Source organism: Cyprinus carpio, chromosome A21, assembly GCF_018340385.1.
Source record: "Cyprinus carpio isolate SPL01 chromosome A21, ASM1834038v1, whole genome shotgun sequence".
NCBI classification, from domain to species: domain Eukaryota; kingdom Metazoa; phylum Chordata; class Actinopteri; order Cypriniformes; family Cyprinidae; genus Cyprinus; species Cyprinus carpio.
Genome location: NC_056592.1, coordinates 15,730,889 through 15,749,045, shown reverse-complemented (window position 1 = coordinate 15,749,045; position 18,157 = coordinate 15,730,889). Strand labels below are relative to the sequence as shown.

At 34.3% G+C, this 18,157-nt stretch overlaps 1 protein-coding gene and 1 non-coding gene across 2 annotated transcripts in view; both read left to right on the top strand.

The window, feature by feature from the left end:
• Positions 1–18,157, top strand: part of LOC109059450 (collagen alpha-1(XXIII) chain) — an 86,781-nt gene that overhangs the window by 27,917 nt on the left and 40,707 nt on the right. The gene's annotated exons all lie outside the window — the stretch shown is intronic.
• On the top strand, positions 15,197–15,360 carry LOC122134806. Its single transcript, XR_006153103.1, has one exon. It is a non-coding gene; the product is annotated as a U1 spliceosomal RNA (small nuclear RNA).

Below are 18,157 nucleotides of genomic sequence, written 5' to 3'. Positions count from 1 at the left end.
TATAATTGTATTTTTGTTTTTTTTGTTTTTGTAATTTTTAGTTTTTGTGTTTGTTTTTTATTTATGACTAATAAATAATTTTAAATTTTAAATTAGCTCATGAGTCCATAGTCTTTTGTCAGTGTTACAATGTATGATGCACACCTCACACAAAAGTCACTTTTAAAACAAGCAGATTTCTGTTCGTCATTGTGGCAAATCCGAGTGACCAACTTGAACCCATTTGGAAATCTGCGTAGGAAAATCTTTTGCCCTCACGCAAAATTCCCATTTGCATGGATTCCTTTCAAAAAGCCTGATTTTCACCCACAAACATTTGCTAAACAACGTAAATGTGGCCGCACCTTAAATCTTTTTGATCTAGTCATTAGAAGAACTGACTCATAAAAGTAATTTGGTTCTGGCCACACTGGTTGCTTTGTATGTTTTTGATTCATTCAAAAATAACCGTCTCATAAGAGTTATTTATGCATGAATTGGAATGTGTTTTATGTTTGTTTTTGCTTACAGTAAGAACTATTAGTGTTACCTTTTTTTTGGTCGCTGAAGGCATAACCAAATTAGCCAAATATTTAATAAACAAACATGCAAAGGATTTGTAGAATTATATGACTAACAGGAGTTATTTTTCTAGAGAAATTTGCTGAGCTTTTTGCAATCACACACACCATGTGGGGTCTATTCATGGCTCACTCCTTTGCAGAGATCAAGCCAGCATCCATTAGATGAACCACTACACCACACTGTCTGTTTGATATCAGACTCATTCTATGGTTTCTTTCTTGTATGAACCCTCAGGCTTTTTAGAAACTTTGACCTTTTCAGAAATCAACTTGAAAAATAGCAGTGAAGAATGCATCTATTATTGCCTGCCCAAACTCTTTATAGCTTCCCTCTCTCACTGTAGTAAACCCCAAATGATGAACACTCGAAGATAAATATATGCTGTTAGTCACAAAGACTTATTATTTTCAATGGTTTTTTACCAGTAAGTCGTCTTTTGAGGATTCATCACAGACCACAGGCACCACAAGTGTCATCTCTTCTAATAGTCTGACCATGGGCTTATGTAATAATGATATGCTGTAAAGAAAAACGGGCTCTTCTTTCTGTTATGATAAGCAATCTGGGGAACAGACCGTTTTAGTTGTGATCTCCAATTCAATGGACTTTGAGAAACCAAACAATTCTATTTTTAATCTTGAATTCCCCACTTCAGAATGTGCTGATTTTTCTCCCTGTTTGAGACCCCGCTGGAGCCCATGCAGAGACTGGCTGGCTGGGGAATGTGTGTGAAACTGCACTTTCTGCTAATAGCAAGGCTTCATTGTTGAGCCTGCCGTGTCTCATGTGTGGCCGTCCGTCAGAGTGACGAGTGAAGCCAGCGGGGGGTTTTTTGGGGTGGAGGTAGAAACTAGAGAGCAGAGGTTAGCCATGAATGATCCTGACGAAGACCAGCACAGCTGAACGTTTTGCTACTAAATTCTGGCAGTATAAATCACCTGCACTTTCTGAACTCTTAATGTCATGGAAGATGGCAGGCCTGGGTTTCACCTCTGACATGAAGCTGTTTGGGAAAGAGAAGGAAACTAAGACTTAAGAGTTTTAGTGAATGTTGATATAAGTGACTTAATATTTAGTTTATTATATGTATATATATATATAGAGAGAGAGAGAGAGAGAGAGAGAGAGAGAGAGAGAGAGAGAGAGAGAGAGAGAGAGAGAATAAATATTAAAATTAGGGATGTTAAATATTACATTTTTGCCTTATAATTATTGTTATGGCTAATAATGATAAATGTTTAAAAGTCTCTAATATCTGTAATATTCTATAATCACTCATTTTAATTGGTACAAGTTTTTATGCATCGCAACATTATAATGTACACAATTGATTGAAAGTTTGTTGTTTATTATGTTTTTCATTTTTTAATTTTATTTGTTAATTTTTTTGATTTGGAGGCATTAAATTCATATAAAGTGAAGACAGTAAAGATATTTCTATGAATTAAAAAAAAAAATCAGTAAAAAAGCCCCAACAAAAACAACAACAACAACAAAAAACCCTGTTCTTTACAACTTTCTATTCGTCAAAGTATCCTGGAAAAAAAAATTATCAGTTTCCATAAAAATACTAAGCAGCACAACTGTTTTCAACACTGATAATATTAAAAATGTTTCTTCAGTACCAAATCAGCCTATTAGAATGATTTCTGAAGGATCAAGTGACACTGAAGACTGGACTAATGCCTGCTGAAAATTCAGCGTTGCCAGAATAAATTACATTTTAAAATATATTAAAATGGAAAACAGTTATTTTAAATGGTAATAATATTTCACAATATTACAGTTTTATTAACAGAACAAGACAGACAAAAAAAAGAAAAAGAAAAAAAAGTAGAATAAATTTAAAATATAGAGTAGAGACATGTTTTAAATTTGATTTAAAAAATGTTAATAGAAAGTGCAAGACGGTTGTCCAGAAGCAGTTGGTTCCACAGATGGGGGGCAGTAACAGAAAGGGCTCTGTCACCGGGATCGAGGGACAGCTAAAAGAGCCCTGTCATTCTGATAGATGACCGAGGGTTAAGAAGATCTTTGAGATAAGATTGAGCTTGATTGTTAAGAGCTTTGAAAACAAACAACAAAATCTTAAACTGGATTTTAAAATGGACCGGGAGCCAATGAAGCGAAGCCAAAATTGGGGTTACATGGTCATATTTCTTTGCCCTGGTCAGCAGCCTTGCAGCTGCATTTTGTACCATCTGGAGGCATGCAAATGATGACTGAGGAAGACCCAAATACGGTGAATTACCGTAATCTAGACATGTAGTAATAAAAGCATGAATAACCTTCTCCAAATCTTGAAAAGACAAAAATGGTTTAAGCTTGGACATGATCCGCAGCTGATAACTTGTTCTTAACCATGGAATTGATTTGTTTGGATAAACATAATTCAGATTCCAGGATAATACCAAGACATTTTTAAAAAATTACATTAGATGACACATATGCACATATACAACATCAAACAGATGTGGGCACTGCTTTGATTGATTTGCTATGGCTTGTTAGTGGAGCACCAGTGATCTTTTTGCTCTCCCAAAGGAGCATCTCTGTCATTCAACTTCGCATCTCCGGTCAGGAGGTACAGAGGTCATGATCCTGCCTGGAGTGGATGCTGGGAGAAGGTCTTTGTGTCGACAGAGGTGAGAGTATATCAGAGCTGTTGACTAAAAGACTTATCCAGTGCCTTACAGCTCTGACACATACAAACTCAACCAGGAAGAGCTTGATGTATATTCACAGAAATAAGTTGTAGCTAATTAGAAGAAGACCTAAGATAGTTGTTCAACACATTTTGAGATATTAACAACATAAAAAGGCCTATACACAGATGATTTGTGTCTTTATTATACAATTTTTTTGAATAATTAATACATTATGTTATTCAAAAGAAAACATATTGTATGCACATGTCCTTAGAGCCATCTAAAGAGGGTTGGAAATCATATTTAAAATTGTTTGTAATTCTCAAAGGAATCTGTTCATTGCAGCTACAGTGAGTCCTGCTTTTGACACAATCTGCTCTCAATTACTCTGCCCAGAGTTTAATAGACGCTTCAAAAACTCTCCCCTCTCAGCCTAACATCTACCACAACATCTTTGGTTCAGAAAGAAGGGGCAGTTTTTTGAATGATGTAAAGTTCATTCAATGACTTTTAAGATATTATCATTACATGTAGTTTTGCATTAATTTAATCAGATTTTCTTCTTCTTTTTTTTCAGGCTAATATCTATACTTTATTTATCAAAGCAAAGTTTTAAAGAATGTACATAAATGAGAACTGGATGTAATGTTTTCATATACTTAATTAATTAAATATGTATCATAGTTGAAATTTATATTATATTCAGTTACCTGTATTTTAGAGTGCTTTTTTAAAGCAGTTAAGTAGGACTTAATCTAATTTCACAATTACATCTACTGTGTTTAAAATATTGTGTGGTAAACTAAAATGCATTTTGATTTATGTCATGCATTTGTAGTTTCACAATTTTTTTAAAAAATAAAAATGAAATATAATATTGAATAACACACTACAGTTACAATTTTAATCAAGGAATTTAGTTTTGCTTAAGTATTTTAAGCAATGCATCAAAATAAGTGTATTACTTTAAAGAATTATAAAATATTATGTAATCAATCATTTAAAAAGTACTTTAAAGTAAAACTTTATTTGACATTACAAAATGCACTTTTTACTTAAAGGGATACTCCACCCCAAAATGAAAATTTTGTCATTAATCACTTACCCCCATGTCGTTCCAAACCCGTAAAAGCTTAATTCGTCTTCGGAACACAATTTAAGATATGCGTGTTAAGAAACAGTCTTGAAAGTGTTCTCTCTGTAGGTACACTTAAGTGGCCTTTTATTTCATTAATATTATACAAGTATATATATTTTTTAAATATACACTACAAGTGAGCATTCAGTACAATTAAGCACACTTCATTTTCACAAAGGTAGATGTCAAAGCTGTGCCCCAAAATACCACAAAAAGATTCTGCATCTTTAAATGCATTTCAAAACTTTAACTTACATTTTTAATTCTCTCTTCCTCTCTCTGGGGTCAAGGTATAGTGTGTCTTGTCTCTCCAGGTGTGCACAGATGATGGAAGTTTGGAGACCCCTGAAGTTCAGAAAGTGAAATGTGTAACACATTTTTAAACATTTTCAGGTTTCTAAACCTGACCTGTCCACTGATGCAAATATAATGCAGCTATCATAGCACTGGCCAGACTGCTGTGTGTTACGTGGTCAGCCTGCAGTGCGCCAAATACATGCTGTTGACACACAGTCAGATGGTAGGGCTGCAGGCAGAGTGTTCATGAGGTTGACCTAACTGTAAAGTCATCCTGGATTAAAGCTGGATAAAAGGGTTATAAGATTTATTTGTACAAGTTGGTGCAGATTACTCAGTTACAATGCTGTTAGCAGTGTTATATCAGTGTAGACTGGAATGTATACAGTTCACGGGTGCTGCGACACATCTGCACAGAGATCCCATGGAGTTGTAAGGCTTTACCACTGTGAGTGGAGCACAAAGATAAACAGAGGCTTTTGCACAAATGTTTACTTGCTAAGGGGTAAGTCAAAATATTCCACCCTGAAATCTCTATGATATTCTGTTTCCTACACTGTGAAAAATATCATATTAAATTTATAGGAAAAACTGGCTTATTTGGTTGCTGGTTATTTAATGTATGGATTATGTTGTCTGTATAATGTTCATTTAGTCAGTTTTAACACTGTTAAAAATAATAAGAATAAAGTTTGGCCTATGTTTGGCCTAATCAAAACAAATGAACCAATTTCAGCTTCATTGTTGAGTTATATGATATTCAACTCAATTTTTATGTCAGTTTAATCTAATTCAATTTGAAATGACTTGTACAGCCAATCTGACTCAACTGGAATGTAATATATATACATTTATATTTGATTTTATTTTATTTTATTTTATTTTATTTTATTTTATTTTTTACAAATTTTAGGATGTTTTACTGAAAAAAATATTATGCAATTATAATGCAGCATTAAACCATTTATATATTTTCACTGTATATTGTAAGGTAACTTAGAGTTAATGATTTGAAAGTTTTTACTGTTGCAAACTCTTTTAGTATTTTTATTTTTTTTTTTAAATATGGTTTGGATTTCTCCACCAATCAAAGTCAATGTTTTTTTTTTCTGCCCTTTTGCCAGACAAACATGATTACGTATCATGTAGAAAAGTAGTAGCACATCTCCTCAACAAGCCACATGATTTGCGGAATTATTCATGTCCTAAGGAAGTGTTTTTCTCTTTCTTGTCATTTGTTTCCCAAAAGTTTTATTGAAGTATTGCACCCCCTGACCTTCCTCTTGTTCTGTATGAAAGTATCTCCCAGAATTACGCCTCTAAAGTATCCTCTGAGGTATTTTACCATAATCAGCCACAGATATGAGCAATTTTAGATGGATCATAGCTGCATTCACAGAGCTCCGCTTGCAGTTTGATTGGTTAGATTGTCTCAATCCACACAAATCCCCATGTGAGTTGGTAAACTACTTAACTGACAGCATCATTATCGGTACAGTAAGCACAAAATGATGTTCCTTGTTACACCAGTGGAGATCTGCGGCACCCCTTGCTGAGTTGAACCATGGGCTTCCTCCATGCTGCGTTTCCTCTCAAGTTTTGTGAGTGATACTGGGACCCAGTGGACTGAGGTGATGACTGCTCTGTTAGCCAATGACCAGGTGAAGATAGGCACTTATTAAAAACCTGTGCACTCTCTCACTGAAAGAGTCAACCTTGGCCACCCTTGTGAGAATTGTAGAAATCAGAAGACTTGATGATCAGAGCAAGACTTAGACTATTATGACATACTGTTAATAGGGCTTGTTTTAAAGGAAATTTCCAGGTTACTGCAGAAAGTATTTTGACTTTTGTCTTTAATGGTGTCCATGGGACCAAAACATTCTATCTAGACAACTAGACAACACCTCAGTGAGAAATGCCATTTAATGTAATTTCAAAGATGGTGGCAATTAACAACATTAGTCAGGTTAGTCGCCATAATTAAATGCAGATGAAAATGAGGCTGTGAGGAATAGACTTATTTTGAATTTATTTTTTATGGTAATAGATCACATACTGCTAAAAGATTTTTATTTTTTTTTCATCAGCTGAACAATCGATGTGTTGTAAAAACTAACAAACCATTGAAAGCACTGTTCTTCTATCCCTCACAGCCTCATTTCATTCTTGTCAAAAATTAAATGTGGCACTACCCTGGCTAAGGTCTATAGCATGACATTAAGCTTATAATGTAATATATGAAGATATATATTTCAAAGCTGTTTTTGACAACAACACAAGAATTGTGTGTTTATGCATGTTTATGACTTTTGGTAATTGGCATAAGAACACAAAATGAGTCTTGTTGCCATTTTACGGTGCACATGTGTGTACAAATGCAAGATAGATTTAAGTGAAGTGGTAAATTGTAAATTCAAATCTAATTCCCGCCTCTAACTTCATCTGGAATGAGGTATAAATATTCTTCTACTATGGTAACAGTATACGACAGTGCTGTTCAGCTGCAGAGTTTAGTTCCTTTACACACCTGCCTGTAATTTTCAAGTAATCCTAAAGACTCTGGGTCCAGTTGCATAAACATAGCCCCTGTGTCTTTTTTTTTTTTTTGACCAACTAGCAGTTAGCCAAGTCTTAATCAGGTATTAATTTTCTTATTTTTATTTTTTAAATTTTGACTTTTTTGCATTTATTTAATTTTTAATTATATATTATTTTTTATTTTTAATTTTGTATGGTTCTAAATTTTTTGAAAATTGCTTTGGGGATACTTTACTTTTGCACAGAAGTTGCTTTTCATTGCCCAAAGATGTATCTTATTTAACTGGATTAAAGACAGACCACCTTCAATACACCAGTGGTTTCAAAAGATTTACAGTATACTTCCATTTGAAAGAAATGGAATGTGGATATTTATGTGTATCTGGTCTGCTTTTTTTTTAACCAGCTTACCAGACTCGACTAAAGAAATTTTAGAGCTCAGCCAGGCAGACATAACTTGGAAAATGTAGTAATTTCTTTTAAAATTTAATGGTGGTGCTCGTAAGCTTTTTTTTTTTATGTGATATATGATATGTGATATTTTGTGTTTTATTCCTGTTAAAAAACAATAATCAACTCAGTTAAAAAGTTCTGATCAGTCTTGAAGGAAAAAAAATAAATAAATAGATGACTAACTTTAAAAATTAAGTAATTTATCCAGCCGGCACCTGATTAGTTGATTTGGGTGAGTTTGATTAGTGCTGGAGCTAAACTTGTTCCTCAAGGTCTGGAGTTAAATAGTCCTGGCATATAGTATAATTTGGTATTATTTTTGGTATAATACATATATATTTTTTCTCATTTATAATAAACAAAGACATTAATTTTTTATCCATTCTCCAACACACTTACCTCTGTAAGTTTTGCAGGTATCATCAACATGTGATGAGACCTGCTGTCATTCCACTCACACAGATGTTAGTTTTTTTGTAAGAAGAAGAATGTTTTGTTGGTTGTTATGTTATTATGGAAGTCTATAGGGACAAGCATACAGTCATTCTCTAAACACTTTTTTGTTTGCCTTTACAAGCTGAGTTGAAAATGAGTTTCCATGGTTATCAATAGCATGTCACAGATGCTGTTGAGCTTAACTTGTATTAAAACCATAACATTGCTTTAAACAGTAGTAGAGTGTATTATATTTTAAAATAAACATGTTTACCTTTACCAAACACCCAGCACTCAAATCTGAGTGTGTCTCTGGATTGTATTAAGTTTTAATTATGGTACTAAAGCATAGCTGATTATAATTTGACTTCTGGGAAATCCATTTGGTAGTCTGGTGTTATTCTGTTTACACATTTTCTTTCTTTAGGGACCATTTTGCTTTGCTCACTGATGAGGGCAGAACTTCTGAACTGATTTTTCTACTTGTACTTAAGTGAATGCACATGAAAATCATTGTTTTGTTTTTTTTTTTGTAATTGTTTGTAAGTTAATTTTTATGGTAATAAGGGGCAATGAGTTTTATTAATCATTTACAATGGCTATATGTTTCATTTCAAATTACTTCCTGAATATATCATGTTGAAATAGTAATGCTGGAAGCCATTCATTGTGCCACAATATATGCAAGTTGCCCCTCTGATCAGCCTTACAGACTCAGTATGGTTAAAGTTAGGAGTAGATTTGTGGTCAGGCTTATATGTCAATCTGGCAGGCACAATGTGGGCAACTTCCAACAATGAGCACATTACATTTTCAACACAAACACAGTTTACTTCATGACCGTCACTAATCAAAGTTTGTACACTACTATGAAAAAGAAGAAGTTTGTTTCGCTTTTATTTTGGTTGTTGTTTGTCCTCACCCTGCCTCTGTTGTTTTTGTTCTTAAGTTTTGCCAGAAAGCACTCCTTTATTCTTGTGAAATGTGATGTTTTTCCCAAAAGCTAACTTCAAATGCGTCAAATGTTTTGATAGAATATCTGTAGGATGGATCTGTTGGATCGCAGATGTTGTTCAGTTGTGTCGTATACTAAATCATTAAGCAAACAATTTCTTGTTCTATTCATGCTCACTATCTTAATTCCGGCTATTATCTCAGCACTTAAATCTTTGGATTTCAGGAAGAATGTTTTCTTGGGTGTGAAAACTACACACTTATGTGTCTTATTTTGGAAATTTTTTTTTTGTATCTTTTTGTGAAATATCTTCCCTTCTTGAGAATTTTGCTTGCTGTGTTAATAAAATATGACCCCAAATTATGTAATATATAATTCATATTTTAGTCTTTAACAAGACACAATAAAGGTTTTATGTTTTTACCTGACGTTTTGTGTTTCAAAGTTTTTATTTTTTGAAAGTTTTTATTTTTTGGAATGTTGGATGGTTGGAAATGTTGTGCAATTGTAGGCTTTTTGTTTTTACATCATTTCTAAAATACATTTATGTGTCAAACTTTGCTTGTACATTCATGACCATAAATGAGAGATGAGTAAAGTCAAGAAGAAGAAGAAGAAAACTGTTTAACCAGTGTTTCACCCTTTTTAAATATGGATCAAATAAACCCGAACACAAAACCAACAGTTATCCAAACATGAAAACTGTACTTTGTTTATTTAGTTTATTTATACTTGAAATATAATACACAAGATATATGGACTTGGTGGCATATGGTGCTTTTTAGTTCTTTTTTGGGACTTGACAGCCTCTGGTTACTATGAACTTGACAAGAATGGAATGACATGGGAGTGACTGAATGACAAAAATCACACCCATCACAACACTTTTTTTTCTTAAGAGAAATGAAAACATTTGTTTGCTAGCAGTGCTTACTGAGGATCACAGATTGCTTATCCACTATACTGCTGTGGTCTTTTGAATGGTTCAGATTTTTGTTTTCTTTGCATTGGTCTGTCATACCTACCACAGACACTCATACACCAAACAGGTGGATGATTCATTTCACACACGCACGGCTACCACACTGACCTCTCAGGGTGTATATTTTAGGTTCTGCATTTATGCAATTAAAAATAAACCAGTGGTAAGATTGATAGCCCAAATTGTAGTAATGAGATCCTATTCACATAACTTAAAGGTGTGTAATTTCTGCTTCAGTGTTTGTATTGCATATTTTGTTGGTCCATCTGGAGTCCAGAAAAACTTCCCTTTTGCAGGGGCCTCTTCATAGCAACGCTGTTACTAAAATAATTTGATGTCACAGTCATCGACAGTAAGTTCAAAGCCTGTTATGTTTTAAAAAGCATTTTCTTTCCAATATAAGGCGAGATTCGTCCAGCTGACTCTATTGTGATTCGTCCACATGGGTCTTATGTTTTTTTTGATATTGGTGTATATTTATCTGTCTCTCTAAACCCTTCAGTCAGATGGAGTTGACTTTACAGCCCATCATTTCTCCAGTTTGATGCGATCACATGATAGGTGCAAACCCTATTGTCTCCCACTTCTGGAACCACTTAGGAATGAAATCAATTATGTGCTCATAGACGAAAACATACTTCACAGTTATACGCAGTATTCTCAAGTATGTCTTTGAGGACACAATGGAAAGCATTGTTCAGAAAGATAACCATACCTCTAAAACTTCATTATGTGGCTCCATTCATGCTTTGCTGGACGTCAGAGATCCAAATAAATCAGAAGATGGAGAAAATGCTCAAGCCTTTTATGGGGCGTTCAGTATTTGTTGTTGAATTATAAAGCCTGTCATTTATTAGCGGGGTGTCTGAAGGAGACAGGAAGATCAGATGGCCGTCTTGGAATCTGTGGACAACTCATCCCAGATCTAGTTTGCATATGGTCAGACATATTTTTCCACTTCTGTATTTGTGTTTGTGTGCACAAGAAAGAGAGTGAGAAAGAGAAGAAAAGAGGTACTAGCTATTCCAAAGAAAACATTGTTGTGGTATATAGCAAATTTCCTGTATAGTACCGCTTTGCAGAAAACATCACACTATTTACTGTGTGTCGTCATTTTCTCCACAAGACGTGATGGTCCATTTTGATGTGTCTTGGCAGCTTGTGTGAATCCTGATATACTTCAGTCTTTTTATTTCAAGCCTCTACATAAAAAAGACAAAGGTCTTTTCACAGTTTCGTATGTTATGTCAGTAGATTTGTGGGTTTTCCATCCGTATGACCTCACATGACAAGGGGTCATACCACAAGGAATCAAGTTTTCATTAATTTTCTTTTAGGTAAAAGAGTTCATTGTACAGTGAAAATGGTAACTTTCAGTATTCAAAACCTCCCGAGTAAAAAAAAAGACTTTAAAAAAAGTTTATTTAAACAGAGTCTTCTCATTCTGCTCTTCTGCAACATTCTGACACCTGCCCAGAGTTACATTCATGGCAACAATTTGCCTTAATTACATCATACCCAATTACATTTGTCTGAGGTAGTGTGAGATAGAGATGATCCATAGGAAAAAAAAGTATAGCATAAAAATGTTATATATAGACATTCAAAAAGTTTGGGGTCAGCAAGTTTTTTTTTTTTAATTAATACTCATTAAAGGATCCTTAGAAAAAGTAGCAAGCTTTCCACAAAAATATTAAGCAGCACAAATGTTTCTTGAGCACCAATTCAACATCATGTGACAGTGAATACTGGAGAAATGGCTTTGCCATAACAGGATTAAATTACATCTTAAATATCTTAAAATATATTAAAATAGGAAAGTTATTTTAAATTGTAACAATATTTCACAATTCTACTTTATTATTATTATTATTATTTGCATACATGCAGCCTTGGTGAGGATAAGAGACTTCTTCTTCTTCTTCTTTCTTTCTTTCGTTCTTTCTTTCTTTCTTTCTTTTTTTCTGGCCTGAACTCTTCATTGAAAAATCCTCTTTTTCAGTCCAGATCAAATCTGTAGTTCAATATCAGTTCCAGAATCATTTTTAAGTATACAGTAGATATGAAATGCCAGGAGAGATGCCAGCATCACATGCCTTTATTGACTGAGTAACTCATACATACCGAATTTTTCAGTAATACTATAATGATGCACTTCCAAACTTAACTGTGTTCTGTGGTGCCAAAGGAAACATGCTGCGGTAAATGGCCAAGCACAGGAGAAGAGAATCAGAGCACTTCTATTGAAAGTGGCGGTTTTACTGTTGACTAATAGAAGGTTGCTCTCACTTACTGTTTGAGTTGCTCTCGGATGGCAGAAATCCTTGAACAAAATGTTCTTAAAACAGCCCCTCACAAAGATGAATCACAAACAGTGTCTTATTGAAAACAGAGAAGTATAAATGATGTGAATGGGTTTTAGGTTTAAGAAAAAAAAGAGAAAAAAAAGTATTTTTTTAAGTAAATATATATCAATATTTTTAAATGTATATTTATTGAGAATAAAAATGGCATAAGTTATTAACATTTGTTTTCAGATAATATATTTGTGTTAATATTTATAATATATTTGTTTTAATATATGTCAATATCAATACACAGTTATTTACAATACTGTTAAATACAGTTATGTTGTAATTAGGGATGCAATGATATTATAACTCAGGCCTAAAATGTTGTTGCCGATAACTAAAAAATTACAGATATAAAAATGTTATACTATTTTGTATAAATAAATTAAAAATAAACACTTAAAACTAAAATAAGTTGTTTTAAATGCCACAAGTGAATATAGACAAACAGTTTTGAAGTTTCTAAAATGGATATTCATTTTAAGTTTTTCTAAAGATTATGTTTAGGCTTTTAAAGATTAATTATCTATAGATTAGCTAATCTAACTGTATATATATATATGTGTGTGTGTGTGTGTGTGTGTGTGTGTGTGTGTGTGTGTGTGTGTGTGTGTGTAAGAATGTAGCTTAATGTAAAATATACAGAAAATATTTATACAGGTTTGAAACAACATGAGGGTGAGTAAATGATCAACTTCTGCTGACTTTCTTTTCTCTCATATTTCATATGTTGCTCAACTGTTTATGTTTCTTTTAAAACCTTTTGTCCTCCTGTTGCTTAATATCTTCTTCATTTTAAGTTTTATAATGTTTTCATATACAATCATATACAATGTTTTTGGTTGAATATAAATATCATTATTTCATTGCTTTTTGATATGGAATAATTATTGAGCTTCATATACAAACCCAGCACTTGGGTTCTTTTGACCTTTTTTTTTTTTTTTTTTTTTTTTTTTATAAGATTTTTTTTTGTGTGCACATTAACTTCCCTGCATGCATCAAATGCACAAGAAGCTGTATACTATAACCTTCTTCTGTACTGTATATCTACATGTGTCAACTTTAAATAATCCACAAAAGAAGGGAGTATTTACATGACATGTATCGCATGGAGTCTCGATATTGTCTAGAACTCTAGGGGTGCTAAAGCAGAAGACCACAGAAACAGGATATGCAGCTTTAATTTTCCTCTGTGGGCCAGAGATCTGTCTTCACCAGCTCATTCTGCACCGTCTTCGCTTTTCTAAACAATGGCACCCTCCCTGCTGAGATCCCCTCTGGGTAGCTTTCATATCAGTGTTAGCTGTGTCTGTTCAGCTGGGTGACAGAAATGTCTCAGACTCTGGGGCTGTCCAATGGGAGTGCTGTTTGCAGCCTGTGAAAACACCATGTCGCCACATCTGGAACCATCTGGAACCTCCTAACCTGGAGATCTCCCGCAGTCTGTCTGCATATGCACAGTGTCTGTCTTCTCTAGGGGTCAGGAGGATACACGCAGACCTTACAGTTGTTCCCCAACCTTTTTTGCCTTACAAATCACCACAGTTCTATCAGTTAGCGTAAAAGCGATAGGTCACCCTCAAATAAAACTTCTGTCATCATGGTCCAACGGTCAGAGGAAATAATTCTGAATGAGCTGGACAGCGGTTAAGTGAAACCCATAAGGTGGTTTATTAAAGTGAAAAAAAAAAAAAAAACAATTAAAGAAAAATTAAATGCAGGGTCAAATCCAAAGTTTAAACAAAAACTGTATTGTATGGACAAAAACAGTTAATAACATTTTTCAAAATATCTTCTTTTTTTTAGCTGGTTTTTTTTTGTGTAAGCCACCTGCGTACAGCTCAGATTTGTCAAAATGGCACTACGTTGATTTGGAGAGACACCGAGGAGAGGAATTGTTGAATAAGGTCGTTATTTTTGTTTTCTTCATGTACAAAAAGTATTCTCATAGCTTCATAACATTACGGTTGAATCACTGATGGCAGATGGGCTATTCTTACGATGCTTTTCATACTTTCGTGGACCTTGACACTGTTATTTATTTGGCAGTCTGTGGGACAGTCTCAAGCTTCCCTGTTTTCATCCAAAATATCTTAAATTGTGTTCCGAAGACGGACAAACCTTTTATGGGTTTGGAACGACATGGGGGTAAGTGATTATTGACAAAATTTTCATTTTGGGATGGAGTATCCCTTTAAGGGTGAGTAAATGATGACAATTTAATTTTTGTTGTGAACTATTACCCTTAATCACCAACACCAAACCACACTTACTTTAATAAATATATATTTATTAATGTGAGCATTATTACATAAGTATAGTCATTATTTTTAACCGAATTCATACTGTGAACTGAAAATAAAAAAAGACTCACCAAGCAGACACATGAATTAGGATAAACAAATAAATCATTATTTTCTAAGTTTTGACAGTTTTAGGGCCAATCGAAAAGAAAAAAACCTTACAGTGAATCTATGTATTAATGAAATACAAGTATATCATATTAAGGAGAGCAACTATAATAAAATTCTACTCATAATGAAAAGATGATAAGTAATTGATGGCTAAAGATTTCATCTAACAGTACTGCTAAATTATTAGTTATTAATTATGAGTTATATAAAGATTAATTTACGTGAGCATTAGATGACAAAATTCTAAATGTAGAAATACATTATTTTTATTTTGTTATTATATTTATAATGTATAATTATTCACTTTTTGAACTTAGTATAAATATAATTAGATTAAATAAATGTTATATTTTTTATAATTAAAAAATATATATCTCTTGTATCCGCTTATAACCAATGTTGTTTAATAAAGCAAATACTTACCTGGCAGGGGAGACGCCATGATCAAGAAGGCAGTTCACCCAGGGCAAGGCTCGTCCATTGCACTCTGGCCGTGCTGACCCGTGCGAATTCCCCAAATGTGGGAATCTCGACTGCATAATTTATGGTAGTGGGGGACTGCGTTCGCGCTCTCCCCTGAAAGTGCTGGTTAAAATTTTTTGGGGAAGTCATGGCCTTGTAGTTAGAGAGTTTGACTCCTAACCCTAAGGTTGTGGGTTCGAGTCTTGGGCCGGCAATACCAAGACTGAGGTGCCCTTGAGCAAGGCACCGAACCCCCAACTGCTCCCTGGGCACCACAGCATAAATGGCTGCCCACTGCTTCAAGTGTGTGTTCACGGTGTGTGTGTGTTCACTGCTGTGTGTGTTCACTTTGGATGGTTTAATTGCAGAGCACAAATTCTGAGTATGGGTCACCATACCTGGCTGTATGTCACGTCACTTGTCACTCACTTAAATTCAGATTCTATAGTAACCTGCTATTGTCCCTGGTTGGGACTCACTGGTTTAGGTGAGTGCAGGCCTGTTGTTGTCCTCTCTCTTTCTCTTCATACTTTGAGCCCAGGGTTGCAGGAGAGTCTTTTGGCCGGTGGCCAGCATAATGAACAGAGGGAATGTTTTCGCAACTGGTGTGCTTTTTCCCTTCACTAGAGGCTTTCTTATATACAATAGCATTATTTTCAGAATAACAAGCCGTCTCCAAGGAACTCATGAACCATGTTAGTAGAGACGTTACAAACGCTGTCCCTGCATTTCCTTGGCTCTGTTAGTTCCCGTTTCTTGTGCCATTAAGCATTTTTTTTTTTTTTTTTTTTTTTTTAGAAAAAAATTAAGCCTTTATGGAGTACCGGAAAAGATTGGTAAAATAAAGGCTATGTGATATCATGCTCAGTGTCTTTACTGTGTCATGCTGCAGGGGTTTAAATGGTTAAGACTGTGGGAGATTTACAGGGTAGTCAAAGAAAAAGGGATTCTTATGAAAATGAACAGATAAATCAGGTGGGAGTCTGGGGTACCAGCGTGCAGCTGCCCCTGGTATCAGAAACTAATCATCTTTATGTGCTGACTGCTGTTGGCCTCTCAATGAATTTCATGTTATTCTTAAAGGGACACTAGGACATGATCACATTATATTTAGTTTTTTTCCTGTAGGTTAATTATTTTATTTTTTGTCATTTTTTTTTGGATACCACTTAGTATAAGACATAATGAAATTTTATTATTTTTTTATTTTTGTAGGTCTTCTGTTCAAAATGCCATGATCTACTGTTTGAGCTGAAGTAATGCTACAAAACCCGGCACTAGCAATGCTATGCTAGCCTGTGTTCAATTTCCAGGGAATGAATGAACAGTCAGAATAAAAGGCAAAACAAGTTGCTTTGTATAAAAGCATCTGCCAAATGCATAAATGTTAATGGTGTGTTAACATTTATTGGTTCTCTCATTAATGAACTCATTAGTGACAGGAGAGGCCAGAGGTAAATATTATTACTCCATATATAAACTCAATGGATTTGCCTCCCGTATGTGTGTTTATATAAATTTATGAGAACATTTGGCCAAGCTCGGCTCGTTCATCATAGGTGTGCTTTTCATGATATCAAGCTCAACGAAAGTTTGTGTTCTCCTTCGCCAAAGAGGTGCCATTCGTAATTTAAGGCAATGATCCTCTATCTCACGGAAGAAAAAGGGGAGAAAAAGATTCTTCTTCACTTATATCTCTCTCATTTTATTTGACAGCTTGTTTTGATGCCTTCAGCTGTTAAGCCAAAAACTGCGAGGCAAAAAAGACTTGGAGCTTCATTAGTGAACTTATGAAATATAATTGGATGCATAATGACTTATCAGACTTTCCAGGAAATTTGACCTTTGATTTAAACAATCTCAAAGGATAACAATGCTGTCATGGGTTGTTTTAATAAAGGGATATTAAATATAATTTTATGAAAGATCTAGGTCATGCTTTTTTCAGAAGTCTATTTATTGCGTGCTTTGGTTTGAATCTAAATAACAAAACAGAGTGTAATTGTTTTTATTTTCTATTTTGGTTTGTTTATTTATATTTTGACATCACCTGTTGATCTCAAGCTCGTTTTTCCTTGTATTGTAGTTCTCTCCTGATTCATTATGTTGGAGTTTTTTCGTAATGGAGTTTTTACTTCATCAGAGCTTTATGCTTACAAAAGCATTCAAGAGCATTTACTGTAAACCCAGAGCCATTCATACCTTCCTGCACAACCTTTGCAGGGGCTCTTTGAAGTGGAACACCGGGTGTCAAAATCAAATCCTGTTGCTCATCAGCTCAAATGAGCTGGTTATTCCAATCCAATGCCATAAAGTGCCTAAATTTGAATCTAACCTCGGTCCAAATATTTATTATAGTTATTATAGCCAAACAAAATGTATTCTGTAATACAGATACCATTTTGCTGTTTTGGCAATGTTTTATAAATTGACTCTGTGCTATGAACTGACACATTTCAGTGCATGCTGTACACATTATTATTTGCTTTGACACTCAGGTTACATTATTAGTAGTAAAGAACAGACTTGTAAATATTGAAGCAGAGTTTGTGGTATTACCCTGTCTGCGGATGATTATTTCATATTAAAGGTGTCATATGATGCGATTTAAATTTTTCCTTTCTCTTTGGAGTGTTACAAGCTCTTGGTGCATAAAGAAGATCTGTAAAGTTGCAAAGACTTAAGGCTCAAATCCAAAGAGATATTCTTAATAAAAGTTAAGAGTCAACCATTCCTACCTAACACGGCTCATTTTAACACACCCCCACATGTCTACGTCACTATGTGGGAAGATTTGCATAATGCTGCCCAAATGTTCATGCAAAGAAAGAAGGATAACTTATTCTCACTGTAACAGTCGTGTAAATGCTGTTTTGTTGTGAAAGAGAAGCTACTTTGTTTGGCCTTCCAAAAG